The sequence below is a fragment of the Coregonus lavaretus genome (genome assembly GCF_964263955.1).
Source record: "Coregonus lavaretus genome assembly, chromosome: 18".
NCBI classification, from domain to species: Eukaryota; Metazoa; Chordata; class Actinopteri; order Salmoniformes; family Salmonidae; genus Coregonus; species Coregonus lavaretus.
Window position 1 is genome coordinate 13,396,924 of NC_140005.1, and position 23,079 is coordinate 13,420,002.

Consider the following 23,079-nt stretch of genomic DNA (forward strand, 5'->3'; position numbering starts at 1 on the left):
AGACACAGTAATAATGTGATAACATGATATTTGTGTCCATTTGAAAATGTGTGGGAATTTATTTTCCATGTACATTTACATTTACATTTTAGTCATTTAGCAGACGCTCTTAACCAGAGCGACTTACAGGAGCAATTAGGGTTAAGTGCCTTGCTCAAGGGCACATTAACGTCATTTAGCAGACGCTCTTAGCCAGAGCGACTCACAAATTGGTGCGTTCACCCTATAGCCAGTGGGATAACCACTTTACAATTTGGGGGGGGGGGGTTAGAAGGAATACTTTAGCCTATCCCAGGTATTCCTTAAAGAGGTGGGGTTTCAAATGTCTCCGGAAGGTGGTGAGTGACTCCGCTGTCCTGGCGTCGTGAGGGAGCTTGTTCCACCATTGGGGTGCCAGAGCAGCGAACAGTTTTGACTGGGCTGAGGGGGAGCTGTGCTTCCGCAGAGGAAGGGGAGCCAGCAGGCCAGAGGTGGATGAACGCAATGTCCTCGTTTGGGTGTAGGGACTGATCAGAGCCTGAAGGTACAGGGGTGCCGTTCCCCTCACTGCTCCAAAGGCAAGCACCATGGTCTTGTAGCGGATGCGAGCTTCAATTGGAAGCCAGTGGAGTGTGCGGAGGAGGGGGGTGACGTGAGAGAACTTGGGAAGGTTGAACACCAGACGGGCTGCGGCATTCTGGATGAGTTGTAGGGGTTTAATGGCACAGGCAGGGAGCCCAGCCAACAGCGAGTTGCAGTAGTCCAGACGGGAGATGACAAGTGCCTGGACCAGGACCTGCGCCGCTTCCTGTGTAAGGCAGGGTCGCACTCTCCGAATGTTGTAGAGCATGAACCTGCAGGAGCGGGTCACCGCCTTGATGTTGGCGGAGAACGACAGGGTGTTGTCCAGGGTCACGCCTAGGCTCTTCGCACTCTGGGAGGAGGACACAGCGGAGTTGTCTACCGTGATGGCGAGATCATGGAACGGGCAGTCCTTCCCGGGGAGGAAGAGCAGCTCCGTCTTGCCAGGGTTCAGCTTGAGGTGGTGATCCGTCATCCATACTGATATGTCTGCCAGACATGCAGAGATGCGATTCGCCACCTGGTGATCAGAAGGGGGAAAGGAGAAGATTAGTTGTGTATCGTCAGCGTAGCAATGATAGGAAAGGCCATGTGAGGATATGACAGAGCCAAGTGACTTGGTGTATAGGGAGAAAAGGAGAGGGCCCAAAACCGATCCCTGGGGGACACCAGTGGTGAGAGCACGTGGTGCGGAGACAGCTTCCCGCCACGCCACTTGGTAGGAGCGACCGGTCAGGTAGGACGCAATCCAGGAGTGAGCCGCGCCGGAGATGCCCATTTCGGAGAGGGTGGAGAGGAGGATCTGATGGTTCACAGTATCAAAGGCAGCAGACAGATCTAGAAGGACAAGAGCAGAGGAGAGAGAGTTAGCTTTAGCAGTGCGGAGAGTCTCTGTGACACAGAGAAGAGCAGTCTCAGTTGAATGACCAGTCCTGAAACCTGATTGGTTTGGATCAAGAAGGTCATTCTGAGAGAGATAGCAAGAGAGTTGGCTAAAGACGGCACGCTCAATAGTTTTGGAAAGAAAAGAAAGAAGGGATACTGGTCTGTAGTTGTTGACATCAGTGGGGTCGAGTGTTGGTTTTTTGAGAAGGGGAGTAACTCTCGCTCTCTTGAAGACGGAAGGGACATGGCCAGCGGTCAAGGATGAGTTGATCAGCGAGGTGAGGTAGGGGAGAAGGTCACCGGAGATGGTCTGGAGAAGGGAGGAGGGGATGGGGTCAAGCGGGCAGGTTGTTGGGCGGCCTGCAGTCACAAGTCGCAGGATCTTATCTGGAGAGAGAGGGGAGAAAGAAGTCAAAGCATAGGGTAGGGCAGTGTGAGCAGGACCAGCAGTGTCATTAGGCTTAACAAACAAGGATCGGATGTCGTCAACCTTCTTTTCAAAGTGGTTGACGAAGTCATCCACAGAGAGAGAGGAGGGGGGGAGGGGGGGGGGAGGATTCAGGAGGGAGGAAAATGTGGCAAAGAGCTTCCTAGGGTTAGAGGCAGATGCTTGGAATTTAGAGTGGTAGAAGGTGGCCTTAGCAGCAGAAACAGATGAAGAAAATGTAGAGAGGAGGGAGTGAAAAGATGCCAGGTCGGCAGGGAATTTAGTTTTCTTCCATTTCCGCTCCGCTGCCCGGAGCTCTGTTCTGTGAGCTCGCAATGAGTCATCAAGCCACGGAGCTGGAGGGGAGGACCGAGCCGGCCGTGAGGATAGGGGACACAGAGAGTCAAAGGATGCAGAAAGGGAGGAGAGGAGGGTTGAGGAGGCAGAATCAGGAGATTGGAGGGAGAAGGATTGAGCAGAGGGAAGAGATGATAGGATGGAAGAGGAGAGAGTAGTGGGAGAGAGAGAGCGAAGGTTGCGGCGGCGCATTACCATCTGTGTAGGGGCAGAGTGAGTAGTGTGGGAGGAGAGTGAGAGAGAAAAGGAAACAAAGTAGTGGTCGGAGACTTGGAGGGGAGTTGCAGTGAGATTAGTAGAGGAGCAGCATCTAGTGAAGATGAGGTCAAGCGTATTGCCTGCCTTGTGAGTAGGGGGGGACGGTGAGAGGGTGAGGTCAAAAGAGGAGAGGAGTGGAAAGAAGGAGGCAGAGAGAAATGAGTCAAATGTGGACATAGGGAGGTTGAAATCCCCCAAAACTGTGAGGGGTGAGCCATCCTCAGGGAAGGAACTTATCAAGGCGTCAAGCTCATTGATGAACTCTCCAAGGGAACCTGGAGGGCGATAGATGACAAGGATATTAAGCTTAAATGGGCTAGTGACTGTGACAGCATGGAATTCAAATGAGGAGATAGACAGATGGGTTAGGGGAAAAATTGAGAATGTCCACTTGGGAGAGATGAGGATTCCTGTACCACCACCCCTCTGACCAGATGCTCTCGGGGTATGCGAGAACACATGGTCAGACGAGGAGAGAGCAGTAGGAGTAGCGGTGTTTTCAGTGGTGATCCATGTTTCCGTCAGCGCCAGGAAGTCGAGGGACTGGAGGTTGGCATAGGCTGGGATGAAGTCAGCTTTGTTGGCAGCAGAACGGCAGTTCCAGAGGCTGCCTGCGACCTGGAACTCCACGTGGGTGGTGCGTGCAGGGACCACCAAATTGGAGAGGCAGCAGCCACGCGGTGTGGTGCGTTTGTGTAGCCTGTGCAGAGAGGAGAGAACAGGGATAGGCAGAGGCATAGTTGACAGGCTGTAGCAAATGGCTACAAAAATGCAGAGGAGATCGGAATGAAATGGGCTAAGCATCTGGGAGTGGAGAGAGCAGGGCCTCCCTCACCAAATCTTCTAGCTCGGAAACTAAAATTGTTTCACTGAACCACCCGAACAAAAACTCTCCCAACTTCCGCCTTTGGAAATCAGAATTGTTGTGAACCACAGCGGTTCAATGTTTAAAGGAGTAGACTCAACCCACTTTGTTCAGCTAGCCAACTATGACTCCATAGCCAACTAGCAGACTAGCATCCAATAACAATAACACACATGTGTACCTTCACAGCTCCTCTTTGTACCAGAGTAACAAAGTGATGCTCCAGAGCTTTTGTATAATTTCAGCCAGTAGTTTTAAATGTAGTGCTCACGAGCCAAAACGGGTTCCTGGAAATTGTCGACTATGTCATCCATTTCATATAATATGTTACGTCCTGCAACAACAAAAAAATGCTTGACATTTGTTTTCGTATGATATGTTAAGTGCTTAATATCCCGGACTGCATCTTTAATGTCTATATATTTATTAAGATAATGGGAAATAGGGTGTTTTTTACCATATACACTGAACAAAAATATAAACGCAACATGTAAAGTGTTGGTTTCATGAGCTGAAATAACAAATCCCAGATATTTTCCATATGCACAAAAAGCTTATTTCTCAAAAATATTGTGCACAAATTGGTTTACATCACTGTTAGTGAGCATTTCTCCTTTGCCAAGATAATCTATCCACCTGACCGGTGAGGCATAGCAAGAAGCTGATTAAACAGCATGATCACTACACAGGTGCACCTTGTGCTGGGCACAATAAAAGCCCACTCTAAAATGTGCAGTTTTGTCACACAACACAATGCCACAGATGTCTCAAGTTTTGAGGGAGCGTGCAATTGGCATGCTGACTGCAAGAATGTCCACCAGAGCTGTTGCCAGAGAATGTAATGTTAATTTCTCTACCATAAGCCACCTCCATCATTTAAGAGAATTTGGCAGTATGCCAAACAGGCCTCACAATCGCAGACCACGTGTATGGCGTCGTGTGGGCGAGCGGTTTGCTGATGTGCCCCATGGTGGGGTTATGGTGTGGGCAGGCATAAGCTACGGACAACAAACACAATTGCATTTTATCAATGGCAATTTGAATGCACAGAGATACCGTTCCCGAGATCCTGAGGCCCGTTGTCGTGCCATTCATCCACCGCCATCACCTCATGTTTCAGCATGATAATGCACGGCCCATGTTAAAAGGATCAGTACACAATTCCTGGAAGCTGAAAATGTCCCAGTTCTTCCAAGGCCTGCATGCTCTGGATCGACGTGTACGACAGCGTGTTCTAGTTCCCGCCAATATCCAGCAACTTTGCCCAGCCATTGAAGAGGAGTTGGACAACATTCCACAGGCCACAATCAACAGCCTGATCAACTCTATGCGAAGGAGATGTTGCACTGCATGAGGAAAATGGTGGTTACACCAAATACTGACTGGTTTTCTGATCCACACCCCTACCTTTTTTTAAAGGTATATGTGACCAACAGATGCATATCTGTATTCCCAGTCATGTGAAATCCATAGATTAGGGCCTAATGAATTTTCCAATTGACTTATTTCCTTATGAACTGTAACTCAGTAAAATCTTTTCAATTGTTGCCTGTTGCGTTTATATTTTTGTTCAGTATATATACCGTATACACTGAGTGTACAAAACATTATGAACACCTGCTAGTTCCATGACAGACTGACCAAGTTAATCCAGGTGAAAGCTATGATCCACTTCAATCAGTGTAGATGAAGGAGAAGAGACAGGTTAAAGAAGGATTTTTAAGCCTTGAGACAATTGAGACATGGATTGTGTGTGTGCCATTCAGAGGGTGAATGGGCAAGGCAAAATATGTAAGTGCCTTTGAATGGCACTTAATCAGCATGTGTGTGTGTGTGTGTGTATATATATATATATATATATATATATATATATATATATATATACAGTGAGGGAAAAAAGTATTTGATCCCCTGCTGATTCTGTACGGTTGCCCACTGACAAAGAAATGATCAGTCTATAATTTTAATGGTAGGTTTATTTGAACAGTGAGAGACAGAATAACAACAACAAAAATCCAGAAAAACGCATGTCAAAAATGTTATAAATTGATTTGCATTTTAATGAGGGAAATAAGTATTTGACCCCCCTCTCAATCAGAAAGATTTCTGGCTCCCAGGTGTTTTTTATACAGGTAACGAGCTGAGATTAGGAGCACACTCTGTCCACACCTGTCCACAGAAGCAATCAATCAATCAGATTCCAAACTCTCCACCATGGCCAAGACCAAAGAGCTCTCCAAGAATGTCAGGGACAAGATTGTAGACCTACACAAGGCTGGAATGGGCTACAAGACCATCGCCAAGCAGCTTGGTGAGAAGGTGACAACAGTCGGTGCGATTATTCGCAAATGGAAGAAACACAAAATAACTATCAATCTCCCTTGGCCTTTGGCTCCATGCAAGATCTCACCTCGTGGAGTTGCAATGATCATGAGAACGGTGAGGAATCAGCCCAGAACTACACGGGAGGATCTTGTCAATGATCTCAAGGTAGCTGGGACCATAGTCACCAAGAAAACAATTGGTAACACACTATGCCGTGAAGGACTGAAATCCTGCAGCGCACGCAAGGTCCCCCTGCTCAAGAAAGCACATATACAGGCCCGTCTGAAGTTTGCCAATGAACATCTGAATGATTCAGAGGAGAACTGGGTGAAAGTGTTGTGGTCAGATGAGACCAAAATGGAGCTCTTTGGCATCAACTCAACTCGCCGTGTTTGGAGGAGGAGGAATGCTGCCTATGACCCTAAGAACACCATCCCCACTGTCGAACATGGAGGTGGAAACATTATGCTTTGGGGGTGTTTTTCTACTAAGGAGACAGGACAACTTCACCGCATCAAAGGGACGATGGACGGCGCCATGTACCAACAAATCTTGGGTGAGAACCTCCTTCCTTCAGCCAGGGCATTGAAAATGGGTTGTGGATGGGTATTCCAGCATGACAATGACTCAAAACACATGGCCAAGGCAACAAAGGAGTGGCTCAAGAAGAGGCACATTAAGGTCCTGGAGTGGCCTAGCCAGTCTCCAGACCTTAATCCCATAGAAAATCTGTGGAGGGAGCTGAAGGTTTGAGTTGCCAAACATCAGGCTCGAAACCTTAATGACTTGGAGAAGATCTGCAAAGAGGAGTGGGACAAAATCCCTCCTGAGATGTGTGCAAACCTGGTGGCCAACTACAAGAAACGTCTGACCTCTGTGATTGTCAACAAGGGTTATGCCACCAAGTATTAAGTCATGTTTTGCAGAGGGGTCAAATACTTATTTCCCTCATTAAAATGCAAATCAATTTATAACATTTTTGACATGCGTTTTTCTGAATTTTTGTTGTTGTTATTCTGTCTCTCACTGTTCAAATAAACCTACCATTAAAATTATAGACTGATCATGTCTTTGTCAGTGGGCAAACGCACAAAATCAGCAGGGGATCAAATACTTTTTTCCAGCACTGTATGTATATACAGTGGGGGAAAAAATTATTTAGTCAGCCACCAATTGTGCAAGTTCTCCCACATAAAAAGATGAGAGAGGCCTGTAATTTTCATCATAGGTACACGTCAACTATGACAGACAAAATTAGAAAAGAATATCCAGAAAATCACATTGTAGGATTTCTTATGAATTTATTTGCAAATTATGGTGGAGAATAAGTATTTGGTCAATAACATAAGTTTCTCAATACATTGTTATATACCCTTTGTTGGCAATGACACAGGTCAAACGTTTTCTGTAAGTCTTCACAAGGTTTTCACACACTGTTGCTGGTATTTTGGCTCATTCCTCCATGCAGATCTCCTCTAGAGCAGTGATGTTTTGGGGCTGTCGCTGGGCAACACGGACTTTCAACTCCCTCCAAAGATTTTCTATGGGGTTGAGATCTGGAGACTGGCTAGGCCACTCCAGGACCTTGAAATACTTCTTACAAAGCCACTCCTTCGTTGCCCGGGCGGTGTGTTTGGGATCATTGTCATGCTGAAAGACCCAGCCACGTTTCATCTTCAATGCCCTTGCTGATGGAAGGAGGTTTTCACTCAAAATCTCACGATACATGGCCCCATTCATTCTTTCCTTTACATGGATCAGTCGTCCTGGTCCCTTTGCAGAAAAACAGCCCCAAAGCATGATGTTTCCACCCCATGCTTCACAGTAGGTATGGTGTTCTTTGGATGCAACTCAGCATTCTTTGTCCTCCAAACACGACGAGTTGAGTTTTTACCAAAAAGTTATATTTTGGTTTCATCTGACCATATGACATTCTCCCAATCCTCTTCTGGATCATCCAAATGCACTCTAGCAAACTTCAGACGGGCCTGGACATGTACTGGCTTAAGCAGGGGGACACGTCTGGCACTGCAGGATTTGAGTCCCTGGCGGCGTAGTGTGTTACTGATGGTAGGCTTTGTTACTTTGGTCCCAGCTCTCTGCAGGTCATTCACTAGGTCCCCCCGTGTGGTTCTGGGATTTTTGCTCACCGTTCTTGTGATCATTTTGACCCCACGGGGTGAGATCTTGCGTGGAGCCCCAGATCGAGGGAGATTATCAGTGGTATTGTATGTCTTCCATTTCCTAATAATTGCTCCCACAGTGGATTTCTTCAAACTAAGCTGCTTACCTATTGCAGATTCAGTCTTCCCAGCCTGGTGCAGGTCTACAATTTTGTTTCTGGTGTCCTTTGACAGCTCTTTGGTCTTGGCCATAGTGGAGTTTGGAGTGTGACTGTTTGAGGTTGTGGACAGGTGTCTTTTATACTGATAACAAGTTCAAACAGGTGCCATTAATACAGGTAACGAGTGGAGGACAGAGGAGCCTCTTAAAGAAGAAGTTACAGGTCTGTGAGAGCCAGAAATCTTGCTTGTTTGTAGGTGACCAAATACTTATTTTCCACCATAATTTGCAAATAAATTCATTCAAAATCCTACAATGTGATTTTCTGGGAAAACATTTCTCAATTTGTCTGTCATAGTTGACGTGTACCTATGATGAAAATTACAGGCCTCTCTCATCTTTTTAAGTGGGAGAACTTGCACAATTGGTGGCTGACTAAATACTTTTTTTCCCCACTGTATATATATATATACACTGCTCAAAAAAATAAAGGGAACACTAAAATAACACATCCTAGTTCTGAATGAATGAAATAATCTTATTAAATACTTTTTTCTTTACATAGTTGAATGTGCTGACAACAAAATCACACAAGAATTATCAATGGAAATCAAATGTATCAACCCATGGAGGTCTGGATTTGGAGTCACCCTCAAAATGAAAGTGCAAAACCACACTACAGGCTGATCCAACTTTGATGTAATGTCCTTAAAACAAGTCAAAATGAGGCTCAGTAGTGTGTGTGGCCTCCACGTGCCTGTATGACCTCCCTACAACGCCTGGGCATGCTCCTGATGAGGTGTCGGATGGTCTCCTGAGGGATCTCCTCCCAGACCTGGATTAAAGCATCCGCCAACTCCTGGACAGTCTGTGGTGCAACGTGGCGTTGGTGGATGGAGCGAGACATGATGTCCCAGATGTGCTCAATTGGATTCAGGTCTGGGGAACGGGCGGGCCAGTCCATAGCATCAATGCCTTCCTCTTGCAGGAACTGCTGACACACTCCAGCCACATGAGGTCTAGCATTGTCTTGCATTAGGAGGAACCCAGGGCCAACCGCACCAGCATATGGTCTCACAAGGGGTCTGAGGATCTCATCTCGGTACCTAATGGCAGTCAGGCTACCTCTGGTGAGCACATGGAGGGCTGTGCGGCCCCCCAAATAAATGCCACCCCACACCATGATTGACCCACCGCCAAACCGGTCATGCTGGAGGATGTTGCAGGCAGCAGAACGTTCTCCACGGCGTCTCCAGACTCTGTCACGTCTGTCACGTGCTCAGTGTGAACCTGCTTTCATCTGTGAAGAGCACAGGGCGCCAGTGGCGAATTTGCCAATCTTTGTGTTCTCTGGCAAATGCCAAATGTCCTGCACAGTGTTGGGCTGTAAGCCCAACCCCCACCTGTGGACGTCGGGCCCTCATACCACCCTCATGGAGTCTGTTTCTGACCGTTTGAGCAGACACATGCACATTTGTGGCCTGCTGGAGGTCATTTTGCAGGGCTCTGGCAGTGCTCCTCCTGCTCCTCCTTGCACAAATGCGGAGGTAGCAGTCCTGCTGCTGGGTTGTTGCCCTCCTACGGCCTCCTCCACGTCTCCTGATGTACTGGCCTGTCTCCTGGTAGCGCCTCCATGCTCTGGACACTACGCTGACAGACACAGCAAACCTTCTTGCCACAGCTCGCATTGATGTGCCATCCTGGATGAGCTGCACTACCTGAGCCACTTGTGTGGGTTGTAGACTCCGTCTCATGCTACCACTAAAGTGAAAGCACCGCCAGCATTCAAAAGTGACCAAAACATCAGCCAGGAAGCATAGGAACTGAGAAGTGGTCTGTGGTCACCACTTGCAAAACCAGTCCTTTATTGGGGGTGTCTTGCTAATTGCCTATAATTTCCACCTGTTGTCTATTCCATTTGCACAACAGCATGTGACATTTATTGTCAATCAGTGTTGCTTCCTAAGTGGATAGTTTGATTTCACAGAAGTGTGATTGACTTGGAGTTACATTGTGTTGTTTAAGTGTTCCCTTTATTTTTTTGAGCAGTGTGTGTGTGTATATATATGTATATATGTGTATATATATATATACACAGTTGAAGTCGGAAGTTTACATACACTTAGGTTGGAGTCATTCAAACTCGTTTTTCAACCACTCCACAAATTTCTTGTTAACAAGCTATAGTTTTGGCAAGTCGGTTAGGACATCTACCTTGTGCATGACACAAGTAATTTTTCCAACAATTGTTTACAGACAGATTATTTCACTTATAATTCACTGTATCACAATTCCAGTGGGTCAGAAGTTTACATACACTAAGTTGACTGTGCATTTAAACAGCTTGGAAATGTCCAGAAAATTATGTCATGGCTTTAGAAGCTTCTGATAGGCTAATTGACATCATTTGAGTTAATTGGAGGTGTACCTGTGGATGTATTTCAAGGCCTACCTTCAAACTCAGTGCCTCTTTGCTTGACATCATGGGAAAATCAAAAGAAATCAGCCAAGACCTCAGAAAAATAATTGTACACCTCCACAAGTCTGGTTCATCCTTGGGAGCAATTTCCAAACGCCTGAAGGTACCACGTTCATCTGTACAAACAATAGTACGCAAGTACAAACACCATGGGACCACGCAGCCGTCATACCGCTCAGGATGGAGATGCGTTCTGTCTCCTAGAGATGAACTTACTTTGGTGCGAAAAGTGCAAATCAATCCCAGAACAATAGCAAAGGACCTTGTGAAGATGCTGGAGGAAACAGGTACAAAAGTATCTATATCCACAGTAAAACGAGTCCTATGTCGACATAACCTGAAAGGCCACTCAACAAGGAAGAAGCCACTGCTCCAAAACCGCCATAAAAAAGCCAGACTACGGTTTGCATCAGCACATGGGGACAAAGATCGTACTTTTTGGAGAAATGTCCTCTGGTCTGATGAAACAAAAACTGTTTGGCCATAATGACCATGGTTATGTTTGGAGGAAAAAGGGATATGCTTGCAAGCTGAAGAACACCATCCCAACCGTGAAGCACGGGGTGGCAGCATCATGCTATGGGGGTGCTTTGCTGCAGGAGGGACTGGTGCACTTCACAAAAAAGATGGCATCATGAGGATGGAAAATTATGTGGATATATTGAAGCAACATCTCAAGACATCAGTCAGGAAGTTAAAGCTTCATCGCAAATGGGTCTTCCAAATGGACAATGACCCCAAGCATACTTCCAAAGTTGTGACAAAATGGCTTAAGGACAACAAAGTCAAGGTATTGGAGTGGCCATCACAAAGCCCTGAGCTCAATCCTATAGAAAATGTGTGGGCAGAACTGAAAAAGTGTGTGCGAGCAAGGAGGCCTACAAACCTGACTCAGTTACACCAGCTCTGTCAGGAGGAATGGGCCAAAATTCACCCAACTTATTGTGGGAAGCTAGTGGAAGGCTACCCGAAACATTTGACCCAAGTTAAACAATTTAAAGGCAATGCTACCAAATACTAATTGAGTGTATGTAAACTTCTGACCCACTGGGAATGTGATGAAAGAAATAAAAGCTGAAATAAATCATTCTCTCTACTATTATTCTGACGTTTCACGTTCTTAAAATAAAGTGGTGATCCTAACTGACCTAAAACAGATAATTTTTACTAGGATTAAATGTCAGGAATTGTGAAAAACTGAGTTTAAATGTATTTGGCTAAGGTATATGTAAACTTCCGACTTCAACTGTATATCACACACTATATATACAAAAGTATGTGGACACCCCTTCAAATTAGTGCATTCGGCTATTTCAGCCACACCCGTCGCTGACAGGTGTATAAAATCGAACACACAGACATGCAATCGCCATAGACAAACATTGGCAGTAGAATGGCCTTACTGAAGAGCTCAGTGACTTTCAACGTGGCACTGTCATAGGATGCCACCTTTCCAACAAATCAGTTTGTCACATTTCTGCCCTGCTAGAGCTGCCCTGGTCTACTGTAAGTGCTGTTATTGTGAAGTGGAAACATCTAGGAACAACAACGGCTCAGCCGTGAAGTGGTAGGCCACAAAAGCTCACAGAACGGGACCACCGAGTGCTGTAGCGAGTAGTGCGTAAAAATCGTCTGTCCTCGGTTGCAACACTCACTACCAAGTTCCAAATTGCCTCTGGAAGCAAAGTCAGCACAATAACTGTTTGTCGGAGCTTCATGAAATGGGTTTCCATGGCCGAGCAGCCGCACACAAGCCTAAGATCACCATGCGCAATGCCAAGCGTCGGCTAGAGTGGTGTAAAGCTCGCCGCCATTGGACTTTGGAGCAGTGGAAATGCATTCTCTGGGGTGATGAATCACGCTTCACCATCTGGCAGTCCGACGGACAAATCTGGGTTTGGCGGATGCCAGGAGAACTCTACCTGCCCCAATGCATAGTTTGGTGGAGGAGGAATAATGGTTTGGGGCTGTTTTTCATGGTTCGGGCTAGGCCCCTTAGTTCCAGTGAAGGGAAATCTAAACGCTACAGCATACAATGACATTCTAGACGATTCTGTGCTTCCAACTTTGTGGCAACAGTTTGGGGAAGGCACTTTCCTGTTTCAGCATGACTATGCTCCCGTGCACAAAGTGAGGTCCATACAGAAATGGTTTGTCGAGATCGATGTGGAAGAACAGTGTGGAAGAACTTGACTGGCCTTCATAGAGCCCTGACCTCAACCCCATCAAACACCTTTGAGATGAATTGGAATGCCGACTGCGAGCCAGGCCTAATCGCCCAACATCAGTGCCCGACCTCACTAATGCTCTTGTGGCTGAATGGAAGCAAGTGCCCGCAGCAATGTTCCAACATCTAGTGGAAAGCCTTCCCAGAAGAGTGGAGTCTTTTAGAGCAGCAAAGGGGGTATCAACTCCAACTCCCCTGCTTTTGGAATGAGATGTTCGATGAGCAGTTGTCCACATACTTTTGGCCATATAGTGTATATCAAACAGAATGTTACTATTATTTCTAATATGTTTTATCATGTTTCTTGATTTATATGAAATTGTTATAACATAGTGTTTACAGTACATGTAAAGGGAAGGTTTAATATTTGAACACGTCTTTGTTTTTTTAATTACATCATATCTTTCCTCAGATGTTTGGAATATTGGAATGTCCAACTGTCCAAAAAAATAACCCTCCAGGAACTGTACTGGTGGTCTGTGTGGTGGTGTCTCACATCCCAAATGGCACCCTATTCCCTACATTGTGCACTACGTTTGACCAGAGCCCTATGGGCCCTGGTCTAAAGTACTGCACTATATAGGGTCAGGGAATATGGTGCTATTTGGGATGCAGCCTCGCCTCGGTGTTGGGACTTGGCTTCATTAACATTCCCCCTCATCCCCAGTGCAAACACAGCCGCGGCTGGAGCCCCAGTCTTCCACAGGCCCATATGTCTGGGCACCAACCCCAAAGCCCCACTGACAGGAAACCGGCGTGAAAACAGTAACACACAGCCTCGCTCGCCAGTCGCCACATCGCTCCGAAAACACACCGATGGCCTCAAATGGCCTCGCCATCCTAGCCTCTCCCTCTGCCTGTCCCCACCAAAGATACAGCGGTAAGGCATTCTTTGGTACAGTGCGTCCAGACCAACCAGACTGGCTCATATTTGGGTACTATTTTCAGACATGTTAGGCCAGAGAAACAGGTGAGTGCAGCAGAGAAATAGGCACACAAAGGCAACTATCCCTGTCACATTAGCAGTACTGTAGATATTATTCTGTACATGGGCAGTGGTGGAAAAAGTACCCAGTTTTCATACTTGAGTAAAAGTAAAGATGCATTAATAGAAAATGACTCAAGTAAAAGTGAAAGTCTAAAAGTATTTGGTTTTAAATATACTTAAGTATCAAAAGTAAATGTAATGGCTAAAATACACATAAGTATCAAAAGTAAAAATATATAATAATTTCAAATTCCTTATATTAAGCAGAACAGACGGCACAATTTTCTTGTGTTTTTTATTTACAGATAGCCAGGGGCACACTCAGACATAATTTACATAATGCAGTGAGTCTGCCAAATCAGATGCAGTAGGGATGACCAGGGATTTTCTCTTGTTAAGTGTGTGAATTGGACCAGTTCCCTGTCCTGCTAAGCATTTCAAAATGTAACAAGTACTTTTGGGTGTCAGGGAAAATGTATGGAGTAAAAAGTACATTATTTCCTTTGGAAATGTAGTGGAGTAAAAGTTGTCCAAAATATAAATAGTAAAGTAAAATACAGATACCCCAAAAAACGACTTAAGTAGTACTTTAAAGTATTTTTACTTAAGTACTTTACATGGGTTCCCCTTAAATGAGCAGGCCAATGTCGGTTGGTATTGTTGAGTGGGCGTCCTCTAATTAACAGGGAGCCATAACCCTCAAAAGATAAACTAATTTTAGTTTTTTCTTTTGAGGGTTTATCTTTGAGGGTTATGGCTCCCTGGTAATTAGAGGACGCCCACTCAACAATACCAACTGACATTGGCCTGCTCATTTAAGGGGAACCCCTGTACGGAATAATATCTATAGTACTGCAAATGTGACAGTTGTAATTAACCTAAACTGATACGTGTATTAGAAGTAAGGAGAGGGGCTTTTTCCAGCTCAACGCGATGTAGAATCCTCGCAGACTGGATACTGTACTTCCATGTCGCCTATGGTATAATCACAAACTGCACCTGGCCCTATGAAGTGGCTCATTAGATCCTAGACAACAAGACAGAGAGCCTTATATGGCTGTGGATGTGAATGGGCCTAGCCTGCTATAACCAAAGCAGGACACTGCGAAATCTAATTCTGGGGCTGAGTGGGTGGTCAGGGCGGAGCTATACAACCATGACTGAGCCACTAACTGAGATTTCTGGGTATGAAGATAAGAGGCGTGAGGCGAGGCGGACAGATTTAGTTATACTTTAAACACCCAGGCGAGCCGCGAGAGCTAGACAAGAGCGCTAAGCCATCTGCTCTCTTCTCTCTCCCTCTCTCTTCAACTCGTCCTCCTTTTCTCTTGTCTGGCACAGGTCTGGGTGGAGGAGGAACACCCGAGAAGAGAGGCAACGTAGAGTCCTTCTTGGCTGGGGTCCACAGACTGCCCTTAGGGAGGGGAAAAACAGACTTGAATAGCTTGAGGGAAGTATTGCCAGAGACTGACTGTGCCTGCTGCTGTAGACTGGGGGGTGGGGAAGACATGGTGACATGGTTGCTTAACAACTCAGGCTGCATTTTCTCAGAATGTCTTGCGTTTTACCCCAGAGACTCTTTTGTCTCACCTATGGCCACTCGCAGGTTTGTTTTGAGCCATTGTTTCCATGGCAAGTCATTATTTGCTCAAAACACACATTCAGGTTCAGTTTGAACAATACCGTATACAGTATGTGGGTTATTAATGCTTCCATCCTGTGTAGTCCTGTCGTCAATTTTATTAATATCTTGAGTTTGTGTTTTAATTTCAGCTCTTTGGAACATACAGTGGGGGAAAAAAGTATTTAGTCAGCCACCAATTGTGCAAGTTCTCCCAGTTAAAAAGATGAGAGAGGCCTGTAATTTTCATCATAGGTACACGTCAACTATGACAGACAAAATGAGAAAATAAAATCCAGAAAATCACATTGTAGGATTTTTTATGAATTTATTTGCAAATTATGGTGGAAAATAAGTATTTGGTCAATAACAAAAGTTTCTCAATACTTTGTTATATACCCTTTGTTGGCAATGACACAGGTCAAACGTTTTCTGTAAGTCTTCACAAGGTTTTCACACACTGTTGCTGGTATTTTGGCCCATTCCTCCATGCAGATCTCCTCTAGAGCAGTGATGTTTTGGGGCTGTCGCTGGGCAACACGGACTTTCAACTCCCTCCAAAGATTTTCTATGGGGTTGAGATCTGGAGACTGGCTAGGCCACTCCAGGACCTTGAAATGCTTCTTACGAAGCCACTCCTTCGTTGCCCGGGCGGTGTGTTTGGGATCATTGTCATGCTGAAAGACCCAGCCACGTTTCATCTTCAATGCCCTTGCTGATGGAAGGAGGTTTTCACTCAAAATCTCAGGATACATGGCCCCATTCATTCTTTCCTTTACAAGGATCAGTCATCCTGGTCCCTTTGCAGAAAAACAGCCCCAAAGCATGATGTTTCCACCCCCATGCTTCACAGTAGGTATGGTGTTCTTTGGATGCAACTCAGCATTCTTTGTCCTCCAAACACGATGAGTTGAGTTTTTACCAAAAAGTTCTATTTTGGTTTCATCTGACCATATGACATTCACCCAATCCTCTTCTGGATCATCCAAATGCACTCTAGCAAACTTCAGACGGGCCTGGACATGTACTGGCTTAAGCAGGGGGACACGTCTGGCACTGCAGGATTTGAGTCCCTGGCGGCGTAGTGTGTTACTGATGGTAGGCTTTGTTACTTTGGTCCCAGCTCTCTGCAGGTCATTCACTAGGTCCCCCTGTGTGGTTCTGGAATTTTTGCTCACCGTTCTTGTGATAATTTTGACCCCACGGGGTGAGATCTTGCGTGGAGCCCCAGATCGAGGGAGATTATCAGTGGTCTTGTAGGTCTTCCATTTCCTAATAATTGCTCCCACAGTTGATTTCTTCAAACCAAGCTGCTTACCTATTGCAGATTCAGTCTTCCCAGCCTGGTGCAGGTCTACAATTTTGTTTCTGGTGTCCTTTGACAGCTCTTTGGTCTTGGCCATAGTGGAGTTTGGAGTGTGACTGTTTGAGGTTGTGGACAGGTGTCTTTTATACTGATAACAAGTTCAAACAGGTGCCATTAATACAGGTAACGAGTGGAGGACAGAGGAGCCTCTTAAAGAAGAAGTTACAGGTCTGTGAGAGCCAGAAATCTTGCTTGTTTGTAGGTGACCAAATACTTATTTTCCACCATAATTTGCAAATAAATTCATTAAAAATCCTACAATGTGATTTTCAGGATTTTATTTTCTCAATTTGTCTGTCATAGTTGACGTGTACCTATGATAACAATTACAGGCCTCTCTCATCTTTTTAAGTGGGAGAACATGCACAATTGGTGGCTGACTAAATACTTTTTTCCCCCACTGTATCTCAAAGGGCCAATGAAGTTGAGCAATGTCTTTTCGAGAACATTTGTTTGTTTTGCTACCAGGGGTTTGTAACCCTGGGCTGCTCCACTGTGGGAATACCAAATGAAAGCATGACTGTCTAATGTTTCTTTGTTTGGTCAAGACAGTGAGACCTCAAATGCAGGTCAACACCTCTATTTTCATCAGTGATGGTTCTGTTTTAGTCTGCGTGTTTGTGCACGATTGATAGGGATATTTATATGGAGTCCATTGAAGTAAACATCCTGTATCAGTTATAAAATGTTCAGTCTATCCTAATTTGTGACAGGTTTTCATTAATGATTGGAGGGTTCTTAGGCATTTGTTCAGAGCTCTCAAAAGAGCTTTATAGTAGGAGCACATTCTCGATCACAAGTCATGATTAACAACACTGGTTGAAATACTTCTGGGTGACTAATAAAGTAATCTGGAAAGAATGGTATTATTGCTAGAGACCCAAGGTGCTCTCTTTATTCGTCTCGAGTGTATACAGTATACAATTAAGCAATAAGGCCCGAGGGGGTGTGGTATATGGCCAATATACCACAGCTAAAGGCTGTTCTTCAGCACGACGCAACGTGGAGTGCCTGTATACAGCCCTTAGCCGTGGTATATTGGCTATATACCACAAACCCTTGAGGAGCCTTATTGCTATCATAAACTGGTTAGCAACGTAATTAGAGCAGTAAAAATACATGTTTTGTCATACCTGTGGTATGCAGTCTGATATACCCCGGCTGTCAGCCAATCAGCATTCAGGGCTTGAACCACCCAGTTTATAATGTAGCATATATTTGTGTAGCATATAAATACTGTATGTCAACAGCCCCCCTGCAGACTATTGTACCCATACTTCAAGATATAGATGAGACCCCCGCATTTCAACAAGTCCTTATGATTCAGCATGGTCTTGATAGATTGCATGAGTGAGTACCTCACCACACTTATAAGGCCAACTCACCCTCCCCTTGAGTACCATGAAATGTTTCCCACATATGTATGATGATTATTTCGTTGCTGGTCATTTGACCTACACAACACACTTTACACAATCTCCCAACGAACCTCGTTTGAGATACATTCCAAACCTGTTTGCCACTCACTGTTGGTATGTTTCCTTGAGGGAAACTCCACTGAAGAAACTATATTTTTGTATTTTTGTACTTTTCATTAGTCCATTGTTGATACAGTTCCAACATGTTTTGCAGTTCAGCAGTCACGTTTTGAAGATTTGGGACTTTCAAGAAGTGAAGTGTCACCAGCCACATCATCATGTAATTCATTTTGCGTCATCATGATGTGGCCGGTGGCACTTGCGAGTGCTCTTTTACTTTGTTAAACAATATTTGTGGAATATTTGTGGAAAAAGTCAAGGGGTCTGAATACATTCCGAATGCTCTGTAGATATCAACATCTCTTCAACCTTCAACTGATGGACAGTTACTTTTTTGAAACTTGTTGTATTGATCCTGGTGCCAGAATCCCCTATCTTCAAAGACCACAAACAATAAAACAGGCACTGACAGACCAATACCTTGTCCAAACACAAATACCTCCAATTCTCTCCCATTTCAGAGGTAATCATCAGACAAACCACACATGCCCAGACCGTCTCAATGGAGCTCCACTAGGGAACCGCCAAGTTCAAACCTGCCTCGCGCCCACAGTTACCTAGACAACAGCCGACAAATTTAGCAGCTAATGTGTGCATATGTCATAGTAACAATCAATACGCACCAATCCTGAGTGAGTGCTTGTCACGATTGTCGGTGAGAGAGGAGGACCAAGGCGCAGCGTTGAATGAGAACATATTTATTATATTAATGATCACACGATCAAAACAACAAAACGATGACGTGACAGTCAATGGTCATACACAAACCAAATACGAACAAGAAACCACCCCAAATGAATGCCTAACGGCTACCTAAGTATGACTCCCAATCAGAGACAACGAGCTACAGCCGTCTCTGATTGGGAGCCACCCTGGCCAACATAGATATACAAAACCAGAAAGTGAAACCTAGAACACACATAGACTATACACACCCTGGCTCAACATATTAGAGTCCCCAGAGCCAGGGCGTGACAGTGCTGTTGGGAATTGCACTGCTATGTCTGTGGGGGGCGTGGCCTGTTGTCAGGTGATTGATAGACAGTACTCCCACAAAAGGAAAATGGCCGACTTGAACAGATGGAATATGATTCACCTGAAATTTGAGATTTTTGCTTAACCAGCATTTCACATTTAAATCTGATGAGAACTGCTTATTAGCATTCATTTGCTTAACAATTTGCTGTCAATTGTGCTTATTTTTATGAATTTTGATTAATCTTGATATTTTATTAATCAATTAATGTACAATGTATAATCAATATAGAGGGACAAATAAGCTTGGGGTCAAATCAGTCAGTGTTGATAAGGGCAACACTTAACAACAACGATACACAAATGCAAAGAGACAACCTGTTCTTTTCTTCTTTTTCTTTTTTTTTGTCATTTAGCAGACGCTCTTATCCAGAGCGACTTACAGTTAGTGAGTGCATACATTTTTCATACTGGCCCCCCATGGAAAACAAACTCACAACCCTGGCGTTGCAAGCGCCATGCTCTACCAACTGAGCTACACAGGACCTTCCGTGAGCACCATGGAAAAACGACATTCACAAACCAAAACCTTTTTCCAAAACAGATAGGCTAACACACTGATTGACATCAAAATAGAGCATAGGCTAACAACTTGTCAACAACGTAAAAGGAAGTAGTACAACTAATCCCCTACCTATGCCAGGCATGGCATGGCTTGGCACAGTGGCTGTGCCCCACAGGGCAGGTTGACTGCTGCATGCCAACAGGCACAGTGACAGGTCAGGGGACCATGGGGACATGTGCCACTCTGTGACACGGTAGACGGTCTCCCTTTGCAGTTGTCCTTTCACCCAGATGCCAACCCCCCTGTGGCGACGATGACTGGCATGGCTGACTGTCAGAGCGACATGTCATCTCTCCGAGGTATTTTAGGCAGGCCCTCCTCGGGACCTCATGGTCCCATGACCAGTGAAGCTTCCACTAGGGGATGGGTTCAGCGTTCCTCAGACACACAAACACACACACACTAGGGCATGGGTTCAGCATTCCTCGTGGCTGCCTGTCTGTATTGACAGAGCAGAACTACACCAGTGCAGGTGAAGACAGGCGTGTATGTAGACCACAGGAGGTTGGTGGAACCTTCATTGGGAAGGATGGGCTCGTGGTAATGGCTGGAGCGGAATTGGTGGAACGATATCAAATACATTAAACACATGGTTAGATGCCATTCCACATGCTCCATTCCAGCCATTATAATGAGCCATCCTCCCCTCCACTGATGTAGATGCTGCTGCTGCTGTATGTTTCCTGGAGACCATGCTGAAGTTCTGGAACCCAGAGCCGTACTCAGAGTTCTCACCTTTTAACTAGATGTTGACAACATCTGAACAGGACATAATGTTAGAGGAACACACATTTAATTTACTATGAACAATTATTTCCTTTTTATAGTACATAGTAATCAGTCATAATAAGGACTTTGCATTTATGGTCACACTTTATTTGGAAAGTCCCATATAGATTATCTACAGATGGTCATACCATCAAAAAACTATTAATTATTAACCAACTTTAGGGTATTGGTTAAAATTAGAACTCAATGTAATCCATTTAATTTGTGCCTTTGGGATCAACTTTACCCAATAGTAGTTTGTTATAATGCTGTCATGCACAATGTTGATACACCGATCAATCATTTTGAAGCCCCTTGTCTGTTTGTTCAGTTGAGGCATTTGATCATTATCCTCATGTTACTACCAAAACAAAATTCCTGTCCATTGTGCCATTACACCAGCTGATTATATCAAACCGTGTCCTGACAAATCCAAACATGTTTGTTATGGTTAATACACTATTTGGTGTATAGTCAGCACACGTTTGCAATAACGCATGGCAGCAACCTGGTCCCAGAGCATTTCTAATTATTCTGTATGTAAATCCGGGACACTCCATTTAGTATGATATGTTATGTTTCGTATGGTATGTATTAATTTGTGGATGTCCATCATCCATTTCGTATGATATGTTACAAATTACAATTCGTATGATATGTTACAAATTAGCAAAACGTACAATATGTTATGAATTTGCTAAACGTATTTGTTACAAATTCCAATTTGTTGTGGCTAACGTTAGCTAGGTGGCTAGGTGGCTAATGCTAACATTCGCTAGCTGGCTAATGTTAGGGTTAGGGGTTTGGGTTAAGGTTAGGAGTTAGGTTAATGGGTTGAGGTTAGGGTTAGAGGAAGGGTTAGCTGAAAGGGTTAAGGTTAAGCTTAGAGGAAGGGTTAGCTAACATTCTATGTATTCGCAAAGTAGCGAAAAAGTAGTAAGTAGTTGAAAAGTTGCTAATTAGCTAAAATGCTCAACTTGTCCGTGATTAGATTCGAACACGCAACCATTGGGTTGCTAGACATTCACAATACACGCCGACCCATCCACCCCGACCAACCACCCTCCTTTTGTTTTTGCCTTAAGTAACCTTCTGTCTTACGTAACCATGCGAAACATAACATATCATACGAATTTGAGTGTCCCAGATTTACATTTACAATGTTATGTCTAGTCTATGAGACCAGGCTGATATCTGAGAGGTACACTCCTGTGAGAATGATTATTCCTGCACTTGAATCCGCTTCCCTGTCCGAAGTGTCCGCATATCAGGTCTTGGAGGTGGGAGTGAGTGATAGCCTCTGGGGCGGTATATCTAACTCTCACAGGGCGACTCCCCTCAATTCTCCCTTTCTGTGTCCCCTCATGGAAGTTCCTGAGAGGAGGAGTTGTGAGCCTAGATATGACCAGCATTAACCTTTCCTCCAGTTTCCTTGTTGGCCGAGTTCATGCGGTTCTACCCCACTTATATCACAAACAGTTTCTGTTGCTGCTGTAGCCTCTCTAGCCCTGCTCCTCCCTCTGCCCCTTCTCACTGCTTACTGCTTTATGCTGTGCTGGCACTGGGCTGCATTGTACAACCAAGCCCTATCAGCCCTGCTGCCTGAGGTCATGCTTATGTGACTGAAAGTGGGGCACGTCCTCCCCGGTCGCTCCTGACACACCAGGGCGCTGGGCGGGCACAGCTGCCACATTCCCATTGGCCACAGGGCAAGCTGAAGAAGGGACCGTTTGGGTGGGAAAACTGGTTGATTGAACTACAGAGAGAATGAAGATGACCGGTTTCATTTGAATCTTTTCAGAGGTTCAGAGAACGGGGAATGTAGAAAACATTTCAACTGAGTCTTTGTGAATTTGTTAAGTGTGTGTCAGATATCTGTGATTGCAATCTAATTAAATAGGCTCCTGCAGTTGCAGAGTTTTGACATACACTGTAGTTTCTTCCATCATGTAAACAGTTTTGATGATGCAACATTTCGGAGATGTAGGTCAGCACTCATTTGAATTCATGACATGCAATTCTGAGAAACCATACATGTAGAGGCACAGGAGGCTGCTGAGGGGAGGACGGCTCATACTAATGGTTAGAATGGAGTGAATGAAATGGTATCAAACACATGGAATCCAAGTGTTTGATGTGTTTCGATACCATTCCATTTATTCCAGCCATTAGGCCCGTCCTCCCCAATTAAGATGCCACCGGCTGTCTGTGACGTAGAGACATGTACAATAACTGCAACAACAAACTGATATTTGGATATTTAATACCATTTAGATATAACATTAAATTGTTGCCCATGGTTAAAACACAGTAATGCTCTTGCTGCAATGAAATGTTGAGTCCAGAGCTTAGCCTACTCTGAAGCTATATGATGCATTATCTTTATTATAAATTCATGATGTATTAAATTATGTATTAGGCCTATACAACACCCTGTGATTTTGACATGATATATCCTACATACCGGTACTCTGTTTTTCACTACCATAATGATGGGGCGGGGGCAAAATGTTGGGCTCTATAGACAAAAA